We start from the raw sequence: 19931 nt of genomic DNA on the forward strand, positions 1-19931 counted from the left end.
ATACCTTATGAAGATGCAGCATTTGAGATGCAGCCACAAGAAGGGCAACCTCATGTCTCCTGCATCCACAGCTATCTGGTGCTTGTGTCCTTTTGGAGGGCTGCCTGCCCATCAGGCTGGCTGCCACAGGATGTGCTGGTCTCCCCAGAGGCTCAATACCTGCTTGGACAGAGAAAAACAGGTCCCAAGAGCAGCTCCAGGGCAGTTTTTGTAAGACAGTCAAACTTCCCATGGATCTTGCAGCTTGCAGTTCCTCCAACCTGCTGCTGCCAGGTCCATGGAGCAAAAAGTGGAATGTTTGTTTTCTATACCTTTAGCCAACAGAGTCCTAAAGACACATTTTTTTACCTTTTTGTGAACTTGCACAGAAGGAGATGACTTGCAAATATGTCCCTCTATGCTAGATTCTAATTCTTTATTTCCACAATGTTCTGCATTGTGTATTTGCCAAGTAATTCCAGGTTGTAATTCATTCAAAACAAAGGGGTTTGTGTGGTGTTTATTCTTTAATGATTGGACTGTGGATTAGAGCAGACTTTTGGCAGAGATCCTTCAAACTTGTTTACATTTCCATCTGTCTCTGCATCTTTTTGAGGTTTTTCAGGTTATTGTGCCTGTACCTTATTTCATATTCCTAAGAGGAACTGGCATTTTAAAAATAGAAATAAATTAGGTATTTCAGGTTTTGAAATTTTGTGCTTAGGTATCTCTTGGAGTTGTACAGGCATTTTTTTCAGTTGCCTCAGAATTCTGAACACTTGTTTCTTCTACAGATAATTTATTATGCCCTCCTTGAGAAAACCAGATTGCTTGTTTCTCAGCCTTTAAATGTTTTGGTATAGCTTCGAGTTGTTGTCTTGCATTAATGTGCTGGATCTATATTAGGGAGACTAAGAAACATTTCTCTTTCATGTGTTGGCTACAACACTTTGAAAAATAGATCTTAGACTTGGTGTTTCATATTCATCTCCATTTTGCTTTTGAACATGCATGGAAAAGTGGCATGGTAATTTAAATTGTTTTGGCAGGGAACTTGCTAGTAGCCTTTGCTCCTTGAAATGCATTTGGAAATGTTTTATTGTTTGAAAAACCTTAAAGCATCACTACAGCACTGTAGAGTTATTAAATATATGTATTATAATGGAAGCTATGAGATGTTATTTTCCCTTAGATGCACATCTCTTTGTGTATGGAGGAGGAAGGGGATTGACAGGCTTTTATTCTGGAAGTTGTCATTCTTTCTGTTGATATGAATTATGTTTATTGAGTGATAAATTTCTCTTTTTTTTATTGGTATGAAAACTCTCTTCAATGTATTTATACTGCCTTGCAGCAACCAGAGTGTTTTAAATGTCACAGTGAGCAATTGAGTTCAATGTATCTGCAATTTGATCACGGAGTACTTTTCAACTGTTTCTTTTGGGCATGATTGAAACCTAATCTCTAATGGGACTAAAAACACACTGACAAACAAGATGTGTTTTACCATTTGAAATTTGGATTTTAGAGATGTTTGTGTGTTGAAATAATATAACATTTGTGATCTTATAAATGTGTATAACATCATTTTTACATATTTTATTGGAAACAGTGGAATTCTTTCAAGCTACTTGTCTGTGAAAACCAGCCTAGCTCTGCTAGCTCAAGAGGGTAGATCAAATTAGGATATCTCAGAAAGCTAACTGTTCACATCAGTCTATTCAAATGCTGTTAAGCTGGGCAACCAGAAACAATTCACTTTTGAAAATCTTTGGCATGTATATACAACATACCATGCACATCACTGTGTTTTGCTCTTTTGTCCTTTCAGGCCAGGTTGGATGGTGCCCTGAGCAGTCTGGTCTAGTGGAATGTGTCCCTGCCTGTGGCAGACAGGCTGGAATTAGATGACCTTTAAGGTTCCTTCCAACCTGAGTCATTCTATGATTCTATGACTGTATATCATAGAATATAGGGTATGTAATTTTAAAAATATATGCAGCATGTACTTCTGTTGCAGTGGTACAAACAAGAGATATGCCTATTCAGATATCTGGCTGGAAAAACATCAACTCAGTGGTGTCAGCCCTCTTCCATGGCTGCAATGTTATCACTAAACATTTTTAAGTGGTCTCAGGGGACACGTCTGCCAGGGTCCCCCTCTGTGCAAGCAGTTGTCATCAGAAGTGAGCTAACCTACTCATTCCCTGCCTCTGCCTTGTTCTGATGCTGCACATTGGGAGGGTGAGGCTGGAAAATAAGGAGCACCAAAGTGGTTGGCTGTTTGGATCCAAATAGGGTGTCACCTTCATTCAAAGCTACAGGAGAAAACATCTCCAAAATGCAGAAACTTCCTGCTTTGATTCTAAACACGTTGTTGAAGAAAGACAGGAAACTGCTTGACTAAGGGGACTGATCCAGAGAAGATTGACTTATTCTCCTGGGTGCATACATATTTCTCTCTATATACAGGAAGAAAATTATAAATGATGAAGGGTAATGTTGTCTCCTCTCATGTTAAAGCAATGCCATGTCCCAAATCTCTCAAGGCAGCACTACTGTTCATACCATACATCATTCTCATGGCAGCAAATTTAGAAGAAGTATCCTTTATGAGAAGAAAAAACAGGACACACTTCTGGATGTTAAAGTTCTTTCTCGGTTCTGAAATGGAATCAGGAAAGGATCTCTTTTATGCCTGTTCATAAGCTTCTTGGTCTTGATTTTTTTTTTTTTTAAGTATTTCCTCTAGGAACATGTACTGCAAGACATTCAAAGGTGGAAGAGGTGGTCCTGACTACGTAACAAATGGAAAAGCAATCAGATGCAAAGCAATTATATAGGGAAGATTGGTAAATATCTCCTTTCTGTGGCAGTGTAGCTCTGGAGTTGCTCTGTACTGTCTGCAGGACACTAGTGGCCTCCCTTTAGTCTCTGACTTTGGTCAGAAGGGGGACTCCCTTTTGTAGCTTTTTTGTCTGTTCTCTGCTCTGCTTCCCTTTAGGATCACAGTCTCTCTGGCAGGCTGGTGAGCAGGATGGGCTCTGTGCCCCCGGGGCTGGTTGTGCCCACATTCTCACCCCACTGCTGCCTTCCCACCTCCAGGCAGGGCAGCCCCAGCTCCTGGGCCACAGCCCTTGGGTGACTGGGGAGGTCCCAGCAGGCTTGTCCCAGGCTGTGCTGCCTCACCTGGCAGCTCGGCTGGAAGGAGAAGAGAGGACTCCAAGCAGCTGGGACTGGCTGCATTCCCCCAGTGCAGGCTGAGCCCAGCATGGGGCTCTGTGACACGGACCAGGGGCAGGCACACAGGTGCTCTCCTGCCTTACACACCACATCAGGCTTATCTCTGCACAGCAAACAGCACTTTGTTTAGCAATCCAGGACTGTGAAAATAGCATTTTTGTTGAGTCACTTGTGCAAATATGTCATCTGGGTCCAAAATACACAAAATATGTGTATGCACAGTTCCTTTTTTATCCTGCTGTTGCTGTCATTGCTGTTATGAAAGTCCATGTTTAACATTAATTTGGGGTCATTTCCTTCTGCTTATTGCTTCCGTTCATCCATGTACTGCTCTGTCTGATCCTTATTAAGAATGAGAAAGATAATCTCTGCATCTTTAATGGGCTACCTTTTATTCTAAATGAAAAATTGTTTTCATAGATGGAATGCTCACTCTCTTTGATGACAGCTCAGTATGCCACAGAGTAACATCTTGCTTTATATCTTTGCTACTCTATGTTAGAATTTTGACAATAAAATGTTCATTTTTGGCAGCTTTTAGCTGTTCACCCTCAGAGATGTTTAAAAGAGACTTTTGATTCACAAAGTTTTATATATATATTTTAGATGATGAAAAGCCCAAATTTTACTTTTATGTTTTAGCAATAAGTGTGGAACCCTCTGAACTACTTTTTTTAATAGCAAATCTTATTAATTGTAGATGAAGGATTAAAGGAGATTTAAATAGAAGAAGCTAGAATTATTATGTTAGTTATGGCCCTAGCTGCACATTCCTTATCAGTTTTGGTTTTGGTGTTTTTTAATTTTCTGTGCCTGTCCCACAGTATTTTGTTCTCTGACAGCATCATTTCTGACCTCTTCGCAGGGGTTGTTTCACTGTCTCCTGACCACAGCATCTTGAATGTATCCATCAGGGAAATCATACAGAAAATGGATCTGCAGCTGGTTCCTTGGTTCATTGGTTCATTTGTTAGATAATACAAACCAGGACATGTTTCTATTTAATGCTTTAAAATGTGAATGCAGAATTCTTTGGTTTAAGAAAATAATGTAAAAACATTCCAGTGAAATCATAGATTATATTTTGTGTATTTAAACAGTTAGTGTTTTGAACAGCGTATGCTCACTGTTTCAGCAAGCTGATAAATGGAACTCCAGGGCAAAACATAACAAAAGAGAAGGGATATCATGGGAAAAAAATAACCTTTCCTTTAAATCCACTCTTCTTGCCTTCCTTCCCCAGTATCCCACCCTCTTTATTTAGGGTATTTTGGTATTGCTACCTTTGCACATTGTATAATGTATTGAATCATTTTTATATATCACACTTCAGGAGTGTACTACCTGTCTTTCTGTCATCCTCCACTAGATAACAAACAAACAAACAGACTTCTTTAAGGGCATAATATATGTCTTATCTTTTTCAGAGGAGATTTAAGCTATGTGTAGAAACCTCTGTCATGGAAAAGTGAATGATTGCCTGGTTAAGCATTTTGTCTCTGTAAATAAATGTGAACATTTTTTGTCTTTGAAAGTCTATGAATGAATGCTAGTTTGGATTGGTTTTAAGGTTGTGGAAAACCCTCTAGGGTGTAAAAACCTCTAGTTTGAAAGTACTTGTTAGAGTCTTGAACAGCAGGAGGGAAAAGTTCTAATAGGTGACCATAGAGTAGAGCATGTTTTCATATGCCCCAGAAGAATCACTGTGGAGCAGTTGTATAGCAGATTTGATCCAATTTCACATGAATGGAATGATGGCTGGTGTTTCAGAGAGCAGAACAGGGCTCCTGTAGTGAAAACTACTAACCACTTTAATTATATTTTCATGCGTGGTCTATTTTATAGTTCAATTTTCCTGAAAGGCTTAAAATTTGATTTCTCAGACTCAAGAGGTTAGTTTGGTTAGGGTTTTTCTTTGGAAACTTATGGATGCCTGGCAAGCTTTTATTTATTTTCTTTTTCTGCATCATGTGTGAACATATGCTACAAATCAACCTTACAAATAAACCTTTAAAACTATTTTTAAATGTGATAATGAGTTAAAGACCAGTCTTAGCCACCAGTGTTCAATGTGAATAAGTGAACCACAAAAGACTGAGGAGTTTGTTATAATGAAGTGCCTTGCTACAGTTCACTTTGGTGCAGAAAATGTCTTTGTGGTGAGGACTGAAGTGGACAGGATGAGTGTAAGCATGCATGTGCATAATTATCTGTCTGTCCAGTGGCCTGGCCGTTCTGGGTGCCTCCTGCTCTGAATTACAGGCTGGTGTGCCCCTCAGTTAAGTGAGTTGAAGATCTGAACAGGATTTGGCTATAGAGAAGAGAATAAATTCTAAGCCCATGTTTCTGACTATATAAATATTGAAGTTAAAACTGTCATGGATTCATGTTATTCACAGAAGGCATCTTCCTTTCAGTAGGGCCCATGTTAGTATTTTCTGTGAATTGGATACTATAAGGAGATTATTTTATGAGTTTAATCTCATTCTGAAACAAACTGTCACAAGGGAGCACAATGCAGAATCTGTCCAGAGATATCAAAAGAGAAAGCTATTTAGCCAACATGATTTTCCAAAAGGAAAATAAAACTCTGTCTTGAATTATCAGTACATAACCATGAACAGACACGTTTTCATAACATCTTTGAAACAAATCTGCCATATGAGATAAAAACATAATATACAAAGATGCTGTGGCAAAAGCTACTTCAGTATAAGCTGGATCCACGAAGCTGAGACAATATTAAATAAAAGTATTAACATATAAAATTATATTGCTGACAGAAAGGAAAAATAAATAAGGAGGGGAAGAGAGAGAACATGCTGCCAGCAGTGAATTGAAGTGAGATAGAAAATAGGTGAGAATGATATAGGGCAAAGTTTCTCACAGATGGTGGGAGTGTGGAGGATGGTGTATGAATGCTCCAGAGAGGAGCAGGAGCTTCAGAAAAGGGGGAATGGCAGTGCTAACTTAGTGGAAGAAAGAAGAACACAACAGCAGAAAATAATTCCATGTGCTGTTATATGCTTGTTAAAAACTGGCTCTGGTGTAATTTATGGCATGTCTGTGCCAGTCATCTATGAAGATCTGGGTTTTAGTTTTGTAGGGGCAGCTGCTCAGGATCTCAATAGTTCTCCCACATGAGGACTGCCTGCTCAAAAAGGACTGCAAATAAACAAATTTTTTTCCTAATATTTTCAGGAAGACAAAATTCCATGGAGAATGTGTTCATTCTAACAAGGTCACAGGTTTGCCAGCAGGACTGCTCTGAGACTTATCTGGCAAGAAATTGATTATTTAGCACAGGTCTTTTTTCTGCCCCAGACTGCTCACCTGCTCTCACTTCTTCAGCCAGCTGGGACTTCATTACCCACTTCTGTATTGCTGGGCAGAATGGCTTTCCTTTTCTTGGGTCATAGTTCAGGGCATCTGTTGGGAGAAAAGGGTTAAAAGCAGAAGAATGGCGAGGAGGAGGTAGATTCGCTCCAGTGACCCTGCAGCTGGGAATGCCAAGGTTGGAGGATAACAGGGTGGGAAACCATATGTTATGCTTTCTGCTGCTTATGCCCTCTCTGTTTTGAGGAGCAGAATTTCTGTGTAGAGATAACATAGGTGCTTGCAGAGACTTGGAGGTCCTTCCCCAGACATGCTTGAGCTCCTTGTCTTGGGACAGAGATCAAAGCAGAGATCATAAAAAGCAGAAATGATCACAGCATGGAGGTAAACTGTGTGCCTTTGACAAATGGGTGCAAAGAGCAGCCCTGCCAGCCCCCGAGCTGGTCTGAGCCTGATAGTGCCTGTGTCCCCATTGCCTGTGTCTCTGCATCCTGGCACTCCTCCCAGCCAGAGAGGAAATGAAATACATTTACTCTTTGCATTGCAGCTGTGGTGTTTTGGTCACCTGCGTGTGTTGATATATGCAGCACCCAATGTATTAGTTCGGCTCTGGTTTAACAGCACAGCCCACATGTTTCTTTCTGCCAGCCTAGAGTAGAGTAGGGCAGAAAGACCTGACTCAGAAACCTGTGCAGGAGCAGTCTGCCTGTGGCAGCTCCTCAGTGTCAGCTACCCTGCCAGCATGGGGGCTGCCCCCTACACAAATGGACATAAATAAACTAGACCCCTATTTAAGTGACTTGATTAAAGTTTGCTTGGAGATCAGTACATGGCACCAAAAGTGGCTTTTGGATAATGCATTCTGCCATCAAGACCAAAGAAAATTTAATTTGTTCTTTGAGGAATTGCTTCCACTCTTCTCCACTTCTCTCTTCTCAAGGATCTTTGCCGTGTATGATCTCAATGAATATACAACACAGACACTGTAAGAGTAACTGTCAGCAGAGATGGATCTCCTTCCCAAGAAAATTTCCAGGAATTCTTGAGAGGATACAGTGAAGTAGACTACTACAATGCAAGGAGACACACACAATGAGACAAAGAAAAGACAATTCAGAGACAGCAAGACAAAGCAAAAAATCAATTAAAAGGAAGAGATTAACCCAAAAAGGAGGAGGCCTCATAACCAGTTTTCTTTGTGCAAAGAAATATCTCACAGAAGAGAATTAAAATATGTTAATACCTCTGCATAGTGCTCCAGGGATGCTGGGTAATTGTGACTGGGAGGCTGGGAGAGAGGGTGATCGCTCTATTAGAATGTGGCCCACACTGTGAGAAAATAATAATAAATGGATTGCTGCTTCTTCAACTCTTAATTTAATTTAATTTAATTGCATTTAATTAATATGATTTTTTAATCAAGGAGCAAAATCTAATGTATGATAATAACTCTGCTCTTCAGGAGAGCCTGTGAAAATTGTGCATCTTATTTGTAGATGGTACCAAAAGCTGCTTAGTCTGGGGGATAGATGCCATATATTTCAAGGATATGGAGTTCAAACTATGCAGTTTGCATTTTCATTAAAGTTTCTCTAAACTTTTTTTTTTCGATATAGAACTTATGATTGAATTTTTTTGTTTTTCAGAGCAGAAATTGATGTATAAGCTTTCTTTTTTAATTGATGTATTTCTCATGTAAGAGAGAGAAATTAACTGAGAAATTAACTATTCATCAGCTAGCGACTACCTCTATGAAATTTTGGCATTTTATTTGTTTATTTCCAATATTCAGGTTTAATATATAAACTATTCTTAAAGCACTCAGAAAACCTAAAATCTGATTTAATCTTCTCATGTTATAAAGTCCACAACTCCACATTTGTATAAAGAAATATATAAGAAGCTTCCATGAGGTGCCCAATACCTAAACTAAAATGCCACAGTGCTAAATAAACAGCTTCACTTCATATGATGTAACAGTATGGACTGCATACTTCCACTAACAGTGCAAGTCATACTTGTCTTCTTTCCTTCAACAGAGTGAATGATACACCTTCAGAATGCTAGTAAAGTCTGTAAGATATGTTCTGCACTTGCTGCATTTGCTGGCACCCAGCTGTAAATTTCCATTGCCACAAATGCCACATACACATTTGAGAAAGTCTTATTCTGACTATGCAGATGAACATCCTGGTGGGGACATTCTGGCCTGTGGCACGCACAACACACTTTAGGTTTCTGTTCCACTTGTCCCGGTTACCTGAAGCTAAAAGATCTGGATAGAGCTGTCAATATGTTTTCTCCAGGTGACAAGGGTGTTACTAAAATGTTGGAAGAATAATAATAACTAAGTACTCAGTGCTGAGACAATTTTTATATACTATCCCTAACTTTTTTTTATTGTTAATATTTAAGAATGCAACTTTCAGGCTTGATTTTGATTCCATTTGTTCCGTTGCTGTATTTCAAGGTCTCTTTTTCCTATACTGATGTATTATTCTTTAGTTTGAAAAGCAATTTCAATTCCTTGAGGCTCATGAGGGATTTGAATCCTTTGCTGACTAAGGATGTGATTTAAATAAATGCTCATCATTAAGCAGGTACGTAAAAGCTGTGTTACACGGGAACTTCAATAAGCTCTAAGTGGAATTTGGTGCTATAAAAGCACAAAGATATTTTGCACAAAAGGGCCATTCTTGGAAAGGTTTCACATGAAGAAGAAGAAACAAATAAGTACAGGCAACTGAACTTTGAGCTGGTCTTTCACAATCCTCTCTCTGTCCTTTTATTCTTTGTGTATTGAAAAGAAGTGACTCAACTACCATGATCTTGAACTGTGAACAAAAAATGGCTAAACGCACATCTTGTGCTCCCTGGATGTGGCAGACCAGCAATGTGGGTATCTTCAGAGCACAGGTATGTCTGAGGACCTGCACAGCCAGGGTCACCTTTGGCCTCTCGTTACCCCTTCACATTAGAATTCTATTCTCTGGGTAAATGCAGCAATGTTTTGTGGTTTGTACTTCTTCACCCCCACCCCTGCCATTGTTTTTTGTTGTTGTCTCTGTGGCTTTCCAGAGGTGTCAGCAGCAATTTTGGCTAGTCTGTGAGGAGAGCACCACTGTATGCCTGGCACCAGGCGAAGCAAACTGCAATAAAATGTTCTTCTCAACAGCTTCGCTGAAGAATTCCTCTTACTATTCTAAACAGAGGCACGAGAGGTTGGGATGCCAAACAAAGGACCCCTCCACACGCTTGTGCACTTTCTCCCTCATGTTTTCACAGCACCATAGAATAGTTTGGGTTGACAGGGACCTTTAAAGGTCAGGTAGTCTGTCCTGCAAGGAACAGGGACATCTTCAACTCTATCAGGATGCCCCTTTCTTTTCTGTCTGCAAGATTTATAAAGCCAAAGAACAGGCAAGGAAGTCCCTCAGTTGCAGACTACTTCTTCCCCTTCTGGCGCTTCAGGAGCAACTGCTCAGTGAGTTGGGTCCTCAGACACTCCAGTGAAACATGTGCTCATCCCTCCACTCTGTAGTGGCATAGGGACTGCTCAGCTGCTCCTTCCTCTCTTCCTTCTTGTTGGATCTGGTCTGCTCAAGCTGCCCTCATGTTCTCTGCCCTGTGTTCAATCTGTGTGCTCCCCACAGTGCTCAGGAAAGCTAGGGCTACAATTTCATATTGGTTTCTTTCAGCTTCTTGCTCTCAGTCTTAAAATCTCTTGATGCTGCTGTGACCAGCAGTTGAAGGAGACTGTGGAAGTGGCATTGACTGAGTGATTTTTATCTAGATCATAAACCTATCTGTTTCCCAATACTTTAACTGCATCCCAGTGGTTCCCTAGGCTAATAGTACCTTGACCCTGGGCTTCTTCAGAAACATAGTTTCTGTGATGCTGTCTTTTTCCTTCTAAGAATTGGGAACCACTTGGTCAATGTCAATCACATCTGCCATAGAGGCAAAGAGGTCAGGCAACACATTCACAGAGAGATTCACACTTTCCTGCCTATGTGTGGTACAGCCTGACCTGTGATCTTTGTATGGAAACAGGATTCCACCTTTTCTCCCTCTGTATAGATTTAATTTCCAAGCCCAAATGTTGGACACGATTGCATCAAAGATCATGAAGAGCTTCTGTGTTCCACACTGAAGACAGAAAAAAAAGGTCTTCAAATCCTTCAAGTTTTATGCAAAAAGAAGGAGAAGGAGAGGACCAAGATTTCTGGAGGGGCATCTGTGACGTCCCCAGCTGCAGGCAAAGCTTTGCTTGCAGCTTGCACATTTTTAGCCACAAGGCAGACCAAGCAGAAGACACAAACATTTTGGAAACTCAAGTTCATTAATTCTGCTGTTCATAGATATTTGTCTGAAACAATAAAAGCACAACAATATTTCCTTCCTCCTTTCTTCCAACTCATAAGTTTTTACTTTTGCACTGTGCTAGCCCTGAGCCTCAGCCTGTGCAATATTTTGTTAGAGACTATAACTGTTTTAGAGGCTGAAAGTCAAAAGCTCTTGAGATTTAACCTCAAGCAATGTTTTGTTAGGAAAAGGGAGACTCTCAAAGGGGTTGAATGAACACCAGAATTAGATATAAGAAGTTGAATTTGCTGAATTATTATGTATAAAAATGTTTTCTCTCAAGGCCCATAAAATAGCATTTGGAGTATTAAAATACCTCTTGTTTTTTGAATAAATAGGTGATGAAAAAATGCATTTAAAAAGCAATGATTCAAAATATTTCTGAAACATGTTATATATATAAAATATGTGATTTATATGAAATTTATTACTACATAAGGGTTCCTTATCTAGGGCTTAAGCTTAGAAAAGTAGGCAGAAACAAGCCTAAGGTGGACTGAGGGTATTTCAGGATAAATATGACTTTGTGCCTTGCCAGGAAGTTGCTAGGCAGCTCTCTTTGCTGAGCAAGTTACAAGTATTTGCATTATAAGTTGAGCACCCAGACAAATCTTGTGAGCAGTGAGAAAGTAATTAGTTTTGTCTGTGAAGTCAGATGTGCAGAACGGAGAGCATAGGCTTATAGCATGAAGGCTGAGCATGCTGAATTCATTGGTTAAAAATCTATTTTCTTGATGCTCCTCATACTTGCAGAGTGGTTGTTGTACAAGGACCATGCTCCTGGGCAGGAACAGGTCTTGTGGGCAGCTCACCTCTCTTCCAGCATGGCCAGGAAAACAACCTGCGTGGGCTCTTCATCTCCATCTGCGTGTGGGGACAGAGGTGCTGGAACACTCTGTGTTGGTACATCTGGAGGTCAGCAAGGGAATAAACTTCCATTCCATTAACAGCAAAAGTAGCTGCAAAGACAGGGAAATACAAACACAGACAAAGAGATTATGTTTATTTAAGTTCAAATAACTTTATGGATTCATTTGCTGCTGGGACCTTGACTTTGTGACATTACTATTCTTTCAATTTACAGTTTATACCTGCAGAAAAAGTGTCCTTATAAAGATCTGTATATCTACAGTCATTTTCACATGCTAGATATGGACAGGTATGGAGATACTATCAATAAAACAAACAAAAAAATACTGGTAATGAATAAGATCCCATTAGGGTAGAAAATGAGAAAAGGTGTTTAAAGATTGAGAGAATAAACATGGAAAATTATTTACAGTTTCTTTAGGGTAAGTTAAGTATAAATGTGATAAGAAAAGGGAGGGAGGGAGGGAGGGAGGGAAGGAAGGAAGGAAGGAAGGAAGGAAGGAAGGAAGGAAGGAAGGAAGGAAGGAAGGAAGGAAGGAAGGAAGGAAGGAAGGAAGGAAGGAAGGAAGGAAGGAAGGAAGGAAGGAAGGAAGGAAGGAAGGAAGGAAGGAAGGAAGGAAGGAAGGAAGGAAGGAAGGAAGGAAGGAAGGAAGGAAGGAAGGAAGGAAGGAAGGAAGGAAGGAAGGAAGGAAGGAAGGAAGGAAGGAAGGAAGGAAGGAAGGAAGGAAGGAAGGAAGGAAGGAAGGAAGGAAGGAAGGAAGGAAGGAAGGAGTAGAATGAATAATAGGTTCAAGAACAAGTTATTAAAGAACATAGAATTTATTTAATAAAAAACATTACTTAAAATTTATAATGAGGCATAACCAGATTGCAAGTAAGGAAAGTGTCAAGATCTATCCCTGATGTGCGTCAGTACCTGTTATGTACAGGCCACAGGCTAATGATCCCTGGCTCTCAGACATTTTTTACCTCACTTACAGATTCTCTGATCTACCCCTCCCATCCTTTCAGCACTGCTTTGGGCTCCTCAGACACGTGCAGTGACTTTAGTTTCAGTCCATTGGCTTGAAGTAATTCTTATTCTTGTTTGGATGTGGGGCCAGAAAGATTATATTCTGCAATCTCTTATCATAGATCTCCACCTCCTGAAAAACAGAAAATGGGAGAAAATAATATTTGTATATATTTTATATGTACACACACACACACTCAGATATATGTATATGTGTATTTATATTTATTTATACATACATATATATGTGTGTGTGTGTGTGTGTGTGTGTGTGTGTGTGTGTGAAAAAAGATATAAAAAATGCAAAGTCCAGCTTTCAAAAGTTAAGCATTCAGAAGTTAGGTAACGTCAGGCTGAATTTCTCGAGGCATCCTTAAATTCGCCTCCTGGTGAATATGCATTATGATACAGCTTTAATTACAAGGTTGCATACTATTACTTTTCCCCAGGACACCTGCTTCAGCAGGGCACAGGATGGATGGTGCTCACTTAATGAGCAGCTATTCAATATGTTCTTTTATCCTCATTGCTTGGCGTTTGGCCTCAGGCCTTATTTACTGCACACTGCTCAGGCTTGATTCTAAAGACAGAATTATTCATTTCCTACTTGACTGTTCTGCAGTTCTCACTCTATCTGAACACATTCCAAACTTTAATGAATCTTTACAATACCCTAGGAAAAGCAAGGTCCAATGACCCCCATTTATAGGTAGAGACCTGCAACATTTCCATTTATCCTTAGTCTTAACATTTATTTGAATTGCTTTTTCTTCCCCACTTTCAAGAGAAACCTTCTTTTACAAGATGTTTTCCCCATTTTATTTAGTGAAAGTTGTGGCTGAAAATTTTAAAAAGCAGTGCAATCTGAGACAGCAATCCCAGATAGAAAATTCTGGTGCTTTTGACAGAGCAATAAGCTCTCTCTACAGAGCAACAACACTCTCTCTAGATGGGAAAAGAGTGACAGGTGCCACTTCAGTTGCGGAAGCCATAACTTTAAAAAAAAGGCTCAAACCTTCCCTGAGCAGCCCTTCCCTGGGCTTCATCACAGTTTTGTCCAGCTCCTCCAGCTGAGAAGCTTGTCAGTCTCTTCATGGCTTTTTCCCTAATTATATAATGAACAGATTTGATTACAAAATCTAAACCTTATAAAATATGTTTATTTTAAACCCTGGACTTCGCATATCTGTTTCTAGTAATGTGCAGTTTAAGTCACCTTTTTCTGGAAAGAAAAGGAAAATGGGCACAAAAAAGGAGTCTTCCCTCTCTTTGCTTAACCTCAACTGTTTACCACATAAAAGCAGAGAGTTAAAATAAAAACCTGGTGACAGGCTATCCTGGGCCAGTGAAATCCAATATCCAATATCCTTTGGTGAATTTTTTGGCTTAACAAGGTGGCAGTTTGCAGGTGCTTCAGAGAGATTAACCTCTCTAGGAATCACTGAGACAAAATAGTAGAAACGATAGCAGAAAGAATCTCTTTGTTGTGCAGCTGGACGATGATTAAAACATTGACAAATTACTTAAACATTGATTTGGTTTTTTATTTCTTTTTTACATATAGATAGAAAAAAAACCCCAGCTGGGTAGGTTGGGGGGGTTTTGGGTTTTTTTGTGTTGTTTTTGGTTAGTTTGGGGTTTTTTTTTGTTTCTTTTACTGAATACATTCAGCAGCCAAGTTGAGATTAACTGAAGAACTACTGGCATGAAAGATGGGAACCTTTGAACATCCTGAACCAGGTAACCACCTTTTTTAATAAGTAGAAGTTTATGGTATGAGGTTCAAAGTCTTTATAAGAAGATATTATTTTTCTAGACTATATGAATCTGCCTATATCTGATGCTGCTGTTTTGAGTTCAGATGTGAAGTCTGATACTGCCAGGCTTAGCATTCGGACACATGAGTTTGAAAAGCAAAATCTGTTTGAAAGTCATGAGAGAAATACTGGAGAGAGGACCCCAAACCAGCCCTACTCTCTGTAGCCTTTGTGTAAAGACTTTGTAGTTGCCTTGGTTTTCCAGTGGAAGAATTCTTCACTTCTCTTTTGGCACTGAGGATACAGTGACATTTTTTTAGCTTTGGTAACTAATGAACAGTGTCTTCTGAAATGCCATAAGATCAAGAGGAGAACTTTGGGTGAACTACATTAATCAGGACTGTATTGTTTTTCCCTTTTCCAGTTCATGGCATATTCTCATTTATTTCACAGTTTACAGTGCAAGATAAATGGGCAAAATGCAATTGCTGGAGACAGAATTTTCTTTCTTCTCTTTACTTATATTTGTTGTGTGTACATTCTCTTTCTACCTATCCTGCTCCTAGGCTCAAAGAAAAATTAAATATTTCCTGAGGGACTGATGAGAGAAGGAAAATTTGTTTTCCTTTAAACAGATATACATACAAAAAAACATTGTTACATTATTATCTAAATATTTCTTAGACTTAGTAATTTCAATAAAAAATTAGCTGTAGCATAAACATAATTCGATTTTCAGATGGTTCAAAATTCCAGTTGGAACAAGAATTTTAGATTAATTCCATCTCTTTCTGTTGTGCCCCATTCTATAAAAATTTTCCTTTTGACCATCTGCTGATATACTTTTCAGAATGGTGGCCCATATATTTTTGACTTCTGTTTTTTCAGTTTTCCTTTCTTTTCTGCTTGGAATATTAACAGAAAGTTTTTAAATTATGGGTTATATAACCTGCTTAGAAAATAACATCCATTTGAATAGTAATATAATTTGAACTTCTTCTGCACTGTTAATTATATTATAGAGAATCACTGTGGTGAGGAAAAAGGATTTTGCTCCATAAGACTTCCTGGCATTTCATTGTCCTTCACTAGCAAAGATGTTCACACCCAGTTAGTTCAGCTAGCAAAGAAATGGCAAAATAAAGGGATAGTGATTGACAGGAACATGGAAATTAAAAAGCAACTTCATTGCACAGGTACTTCACTGTTCTGCTCTTCCCTTGATAAGCCTTAACAAGTAAGTGCCTCCAAAAGCCATGGGTTATTCTTAACATTGATCACCTTCCTCTGCTTCTATCATTATTTAAATGTGTAAGATACTTGTCCCAGACTTTGCCATGACAGTTTCAGAGACTCCATTTGCAAGGTGCTCAATCTATTCTCTGTAATTAATACAGTTCTGATACCGGATATGACTGGTTTTTATTTGAAAGGGGAATATATTAATCTGTCACAATAGTGGTTTTTTTTTTTTCACCTAAGCAACAAGAAAAAAGAAGACTCTGAGAAGGAAAGGGAAAAGTTCTTGTCCTTGTACTTGCCCTCTGGGCTTGCTCCAAACAAAAATATTCAGAAAGGACTCTGAAAAATCCAGTAAGTTCAACATCAATTATCTTCCTGTGGTGTTTTCCCCATCCTGTTGACTAGTGGCACATAATATGGTGCCAGAAAGTCATCAGTCTGGCAGCTGGGGTGGTTTTGTTTTGTTTTGTTTTGCTTTGCCTTGCCTTGCCTTTCTAACACAGATCCAGTAAATATTTGCTGGACCATTTGTACCATCTGCCATGCAAATGTTAGTCCAAGGAAGAATGGCAGACAGGGTGGAATATCCATGTTAAAGCTCCATTTAAAGTGGAACTGCTGGTGCCAGTGGCAGGAAACTGTGAGAACAAGGATGTTAAGCAAGAAATACAGAGTGGAAAAGGACAAAGCCTCCTCAACTTCTGTAAAGAATCATCTGTTTCCCTGCACCTCTGACCAAAAGTGGGGATCACACATTTCACATTCTTCTCTTTCCTCAAGATGCAGTGAATGTGGGAAACTAAGGACCTACATTTGAGTAGCTTGGCACCAGCAGAAGACAAACTGTTTTGGCTCAATTAGAAAACAGAGACTTTGCCCAACATCTGCAGCTAAAGATACAAATTTGTGTCGCTCAAAACCACTTTGGTTTCTGTCTGCTGCTTCTGTGTGCTCAGGGGCTGCTGTCTGACTCAGAAGCTGGAGGAGGCGTGATTTAGAGCCAAGCTGGGATCATCTTGGCATTTGAGAGTATTGTTTCAAACAAAACACCATGAGATGCACTAATGTAATGAAATGCCCATGTTGACTCAGGCCAAAGAGGGGAACTTGTGATATTCTTATAAGTACCTGGGTTTTGATCCCCTCCTCTATTGTGTGAGTCAGCTTCTCATTTAATGCAAGAAAAACTCATTATGTTTCTGCGTACTTTTCCTTTTAATGAAACCAGCTTCCTTTTGACTTTCTTTGTTACTCACTGGATCATTTCAGATGAACACTCTCCAAAAGTTTTAAAAAAAGAGACAAGCAAGTACACCTTCCTTTTGTTTGACCTGCAAGGCAGAGAAAGGCAAAAAGACCATGGTATCGATTTTCAGATGACACAAACTTCACCACAGGTCAAGTCAGTGTACAGAAAAATGCATGGATCCGTGTAACACAAAAGGAAACAATAAAAGGTGATTTCCTGGGCATCAACCACTCACTGTTAGTGTTGCTGCAGCTATACAAAACCCTGTGTAGTCCTGTTGCTTGACCTTCAATCACTGTAACAATGATGCATGGTTAGAAAAGCGCCAAATTTCACTTTGTTCCATTGTAACATTCTCCACTGGCATTTGTGATAGGAATGATTGCTGTCAGACAAAATGAGGTGTCAGGATGCTTGGACAAAGCATCACAGACATCCGCAGTGTTAGAAAATCACACAAACAAACCAAGAATGACATGACCAGTGCACATTAATGGAAGAACGATTGTTTCAAAAGGGTGAACTGAAAACAACCCTCAAAACAGAAAGTGTTTTTCTCCATTGACAAAGGGATGAAATTATTAGCAGTGTTGTTTGCATTAACAATTCCTGATCATGTATTTCCAGCCAATATCTCATGAATTTTTGCTATTTCTGGTAATTTTTCTTCACAGTGTCAAAACCAGAAGGTTTCCTTCTTGCAACAACATGCAAAGTAGCAACATTCTAGCTCAGCTCAAAGCTGATGAGGGTTCACACATAAAGGGACACCAGTGAGCTCTTTTGATGTTTCAATAGAAGGTAAAACCAAAACCAACTAATCCTTCCTATTGGAAAAAAAAATATAGCAAACCAGAGTTTAGAAAGACAGGGCTAAATGACCTTTTTTGCTGCTATTGCATAAACAATGAAATTGTTTTCCCTATGCTTGATTGCATTGTGTTGATAATTCTCATTCTGTATGCACATGACAGTGAGAGAGAGGTTCAATTTTTTTCTTTCCCATCCATTGTCTCAGTGAATTTACTGATTCCTTCAAATCTGAAAAATACAAATGACACTGTCGGAAGGGAAAGCAGGATGGCACTTCTTGCTTCCAGACTTCCTTTGCTGCCATGTAGGTTATGCTTGCCTGCATTGGAATGGAGAGTGCTGTGTGCTGTATCAGTGACGGAGTTACTGCTGTGGATTTGCAAAAAGACAGTGATGTGAATGAATCTGAAACTGTCATCTTTTTATTGTTTCATGAGACAAAAGGTAATTTTTAAGTAAGTCCCATGTGTCACTCATGTGTTCAACATTCACTGCAGCACCATCCATTTGCCACCTTCACCCAGCCCTGAGGACTGGGAAGCCCAACCCTGGCAAATGGAAAGCATACATTAAAAATAATGAACACTTGTTTTTCAGAATTCCAGAGCAATTTTTTCACTGATATATATGTGTAGGCTTATTTATTTCAATTGAATTTTGTTTCTGCTGCTTGACCTTCATAACAGATATAGCAGTTATCAACTATTAATTGATTCATTATAGAAGTATTGATTAATCACAGGCACGGAAGAAAGTCATTGCCCAGCTGACTCCAATTTTAATTCCAAATGATGCTTTTCACTATCTTGATTTAGTGAGCTCCCACTATATTATTTTTGCCTTGCTACAAGAGGGATGCATCTTCCTTTCATTTCAAGCTGATTGACAGTCACTTTCAGGCAGGAGATAGTAGCTGCAGCAAACTCACATTTTTGTCTTCCTTGTTTGCCCCAAGTGAGATGAAACTATATAAAGGGAGTTTATTCTCAGAGATCACTACAGCTGAGACTTGAGGCACTTGGTTTTTTACATGCCACAGGACTACCAGCCCTGGATTTTTCATAGACAAAATTTTGCATGCTTTTCTGAAAGGAATTTAAGTTTCGGAAAAATTAAACATATTTCTGAAAATACTTGTGTAATGTTCAGATGTAGCAAAATGGCTTTCACAAAGGCCATATTGCTATGTTACAATTTGCAGTGTCACTGCCACTGGGACACTATAGATTCATGCAGTGCTTAAAAAGGCCTGCATAATTTAGTGGCTCACATATATTTTATTTCTCAGAGCAATTGCCTGTTGCCTGGGGGAGAGGAGAAATTTACTATATTAAGCAATAAATATAATGTGTAATTGTGTTTAAATGTAAGCTCATATTTTCATGTATGTTTTTTTAACTGGTCAGCCTGAAGGTAGCAGTTAATTAGAAACAATGGCTGGACATCAGGAGTGACTTTATGAAATTCTAAAGCATGTCATGACATAAACAATCTGTTGATTTGCAGTGCCTGCACATGCCAGTTTTTAATTTCCTCACTCTTTTCAAATATCTAAGTTGAGCATGAAATGAACAACACATTATGTGAATTGCAGAACCCCACAAGGTGACAGAGTATCAGAGCATTCAGCCATGTCAGAGATGTATGTCAGGAAAGACAGTGTTGTGAGGGTCAGGTAGGGTGTTTGGCACTGGCTCTGTGCCTGTGCCACTTCTGCATGCTTGCTTTGCCTTTCAGACAGATGGACCCCAGCACAGATTTGTTTGGGACAGGCTCCAACATTTATATTCCCCAGATATGTTCTCACTCTCTGCGGTTGTCATCTTGGGGCTTGAGAAAAGTCACTACCATTCCTCACAATGGGAGTAGCTGAGAGTGTGGCAAGGTTTCCCCTGTTCAGAGAGTACCTGCTATCCATCATCATCATCACATCACTGAGTTTCTAGAGGTGTGCATGCTTGCCTTCTCTGGTTGGGCCATGTGGCAAAGCAGTCTCTTGCCAGCAGTGCAGAGCTTTGGCTGAGTGCCAGTCCTGGTCCTTTCCAAGAGCTGTGCTTTCAACGTT

The sequence above is a fragment of the Passer domesticus genome, chromosome 5, assembly GCF_036417665.1.
Source record: "Passer domesticus isolate bPasDom1 chromosome 5, bPasDom1.hap1, whole genome shotgun sequence".
NCBI classification, from domain to species: domain Eukaryota; kingdom Metazoa; phylum Chordata; class Aves; order Passeriformes; family Passeridae; genus Passer; species Passer domesticus.